Below are 3,393 nucleotides of genomic sequence, written 5' to 3' on the forward strand. Positions count from 1 at the left end.
TTAAGAATTATTTACTATCAATTTTCTTTTGTTTTTATTTTTTGTTTGTGTAAGGAAAAAATAAGTTATGATAATGTATTTTGTCGACCTGGGTGTAGAGTCAAGAGGGAGGGTGAATGGACTCTTTCGCGTATTTTGGGCTCTCTGTACAAAATAAAACTCTTGGCAAGAGTCAAGCAATTATACCACAATATATGAAATGTAAATCATGCACAAAACATCAAATAAAGAGTATAGAGAAAAGAAGCTTAACATTGGTATTTTAATATGGTTACACATCAAGCCTACGTCCACACCTTGAGACCAACTCAAGGAATCCACAATTCACTAAGGAACTCCTTCACGGGTGGGGAAGCCTTACAACTAGAGAACTAATCCCTCAACGCTCACCAAGAACCTTCACTCGAAAACAAATCCCACCGCTCATCAAGAGCCGCAAGGTTCACCAAGAAGCCTTGCAAGACGGTTCATTAAGAACCTTCATAATTTGGTTTACAAAGAACCCTTTGCAACAAGAAGATTGAATATAAAGAAATGCTCCTTGAATTGAGCTGATATCAAATACAATATAATCCTCACACTATTCTCTCAAGGAATGAATCAAACAAGATTAGTGACCAAGAGAGAAATTGAACACTTGTGAATATGAACTAAAATGCAAAGTGCTTAGGGTTGATGTTTAAGATATGTTTTTCACTAAAAACTTGTAAACCCTTAAAAACTTATTTAATCAATTCTATGAACTTGTATTTATAGCTAAAAATGGGTTACTAGCCATTTTATGGTCGTTGGGGTAATATATTATATGTTTAAATTGAAAACTAGTCGTTTATAAACGTTGGGGACTGAATCCCGGCGCCAACCTTCTACTATTTGACCCCATTTGTCGACTATTAGCACCCATTCGTTAACTAATTGCCCCCATTCGTTGACTATTAACATTCTGTCTGTAATCGTTGACGAATTAACCCAAATCGTCAATGAATACTCCAAGTTAGAAAAGGTCATCAACATGAAAGTTGTGGGATTTTTTCTTAACTTACCATAGATACCAAGATTGCCCTTTTTGGACTGTTCTAGCAAAAGTTATGCCCTAAATACCGAATGGTGTTCAAGAAATTTTATAGGTGCATAACTGAGATTTTAAACCCAACTAGGACCTAGTTTTTAAAAGATAATAATAGTAATATGATTTAAAACTTGTCCTTATGAAAATATACTTTATTTAATTGAATCTTAAGGTATATAAAAATAGTTTTGACTCAACCGGAACCAAGTATGTAAAAGTTTATACTATCAAGATGTAAAAACTTGTCCCTTATGAAAACATTTTTAAGTATAGGATTCTTTTGTCAAACTCTTTGATTTAACTTTGAAAACTATGAAAGTTAAGTTTGTGGCTTAGTGAAATCCTATGTACTCATGTGTCCTAGTATGCATGTACAAATTGCTCAACTCTTACTCAGAAATCATGCATGAAACAAAACCGCAAGAGTTACAAAATATACTACCTCAAACACTCTTTATTACATATAATTTAATTTTAAGCTTCCTTTGATTGTGCTTGAGTTCTTCTAAGTGAGTGTCACTTTGATCTTTCCTACTTGACGTCTACTCGGTTCGATCTTAGCCTTTGATCCAATACTTCATGTATTCGTCACTTGAACCTGTGCCAAACATGATCTATAAAGATGGAATACACTAGGTATTAGAGAAATATATACTTTCCATCTTAGAAAAGTAAACTTTCCAATTTTTCAATTCTCTCATGTATGTATATACCCTTGCAATATTCAATAATCAATAGAGATAAATGCCTTCATTCAAAATTTAACATGGTATCAGAGCCTAGGATTTCTTAACCTATTTTTTCTTTGCCATTGCCACTGTGTCATGCCCTGAACCCGCAGATGGGTCCCAGGTGTGAAAATAGTAACCTAACCTGTCTTTATATCAATTAAACATACATGATACAATACCGGAAAAAGGGTCCGACCCTGTGCGGTATACGGAAACCCTATAAAACATACACATACACATCCATACTCATCAAATACACAGCAAAAACTGTTCAATCTATCCATATAACATACCATACCAAAGTCTATACAACACTAGGATATATGTCATGCCCCAAACCCGAAATGGGACCCAGGGATGAAAATGTAATTTAACTTGTCCCTGTATCATACAAATCATCCAAAGATATAGTACAAAGGATGAGGGTTCAACCTCGTGGGGTTCCCAGGCACTCTTAACACATCCAAACGCAATCATATACGCAGCGGAAAAAGGTCATTCTATATATATATATATATATATATATATATATATATATATATATATACAGTACCATACCAGAGTCTATACAAGAGCAGAAACAGACTCTATCATACAACGTACAAATGGGTGCCCAACACATCCTAAAATGGCAACCTATCAAAATACAATCCTAACACTTACCCAAGCGCTAAATGCAGTATACCGGCCACTACGCTCCCTACACCAGGATGCTAGTTTTGGTTACTCGAAGGACCTGTAAAAATGTACATACAGTAGGAGTGAGACACCTCTTAGCAAGGAAGAACACATGTTATATCGGTGTGTGGCATTTGAGTGTTATCATGATACAACATACACGCAGTTAAATGCAGTCCAGTACTAATTTTACACAGTGTATACACACACACACACACACACACGCATATGCACGCCCACGATCTACTCGGTGTCATCATACCCCTTAGCCTGAAGCCAGTCTGCAACAATCCGGTGTTGGCTTGTAGCCAACCCGCGAAGCACGGCGCCACAGGCACATAGCCAGTCCCAAACTCCCATGGCATCGTATCGGCGCTAACAGGTGGATCCACACCCTTCAATGATCAGCCGATATAGGCTCACGCCCTCGGATATAGAGCCGGACACTTTTGCCTATGTAGCAGGCGATAAACACACGCCCTCGAATATAGAGCCGGACACTTTCAGTACCTGAAAAAAATTCAAAACCCCGTTCTAACTAGCAATTTAACCAATCACACACACATGCATGTTCATATAACCAAACAAACCACACCCATTTAGTAATTTAAAATCATGATTTTCCAAACATATACAGTTTAAAACAAGTCAAGGCATGACCATCCCCATAACACAGATATGCCGAATTTTCAACAAAACCAGGGATGCAACCCGTCACCCCCCCCTTTTTTACCAAAACTATAATCATGAAAAACCCATAGTTTTCCCCATTAGATCCCCCCAAATGAGTAACCAAAACACACATAGAACCGTGAACCATAGTTCTATCAAGTTCGATTTCAAAAATAACCAGTATAAACACAATTCCCCTTACCTTTTCCCCAAATAGCAAATCCTGAACTCTAAGGCCCCTAA

The sequence above is a fragment of the Malania oleifera genome, chromosome 6 (genome assembly GCF_029873635.1).
Source record: "Malania oleifera isolate guangnan ecotype guangnan chromosome 6, ASM2987363v1, whole genome shotgun sequence".
Lineage (NCBI taxonomy): Eukaryota > Viridiplantae > Streptophyta > Magnoliopsida > Santalales > Ximeniaceae > Malania > Malania oleifera.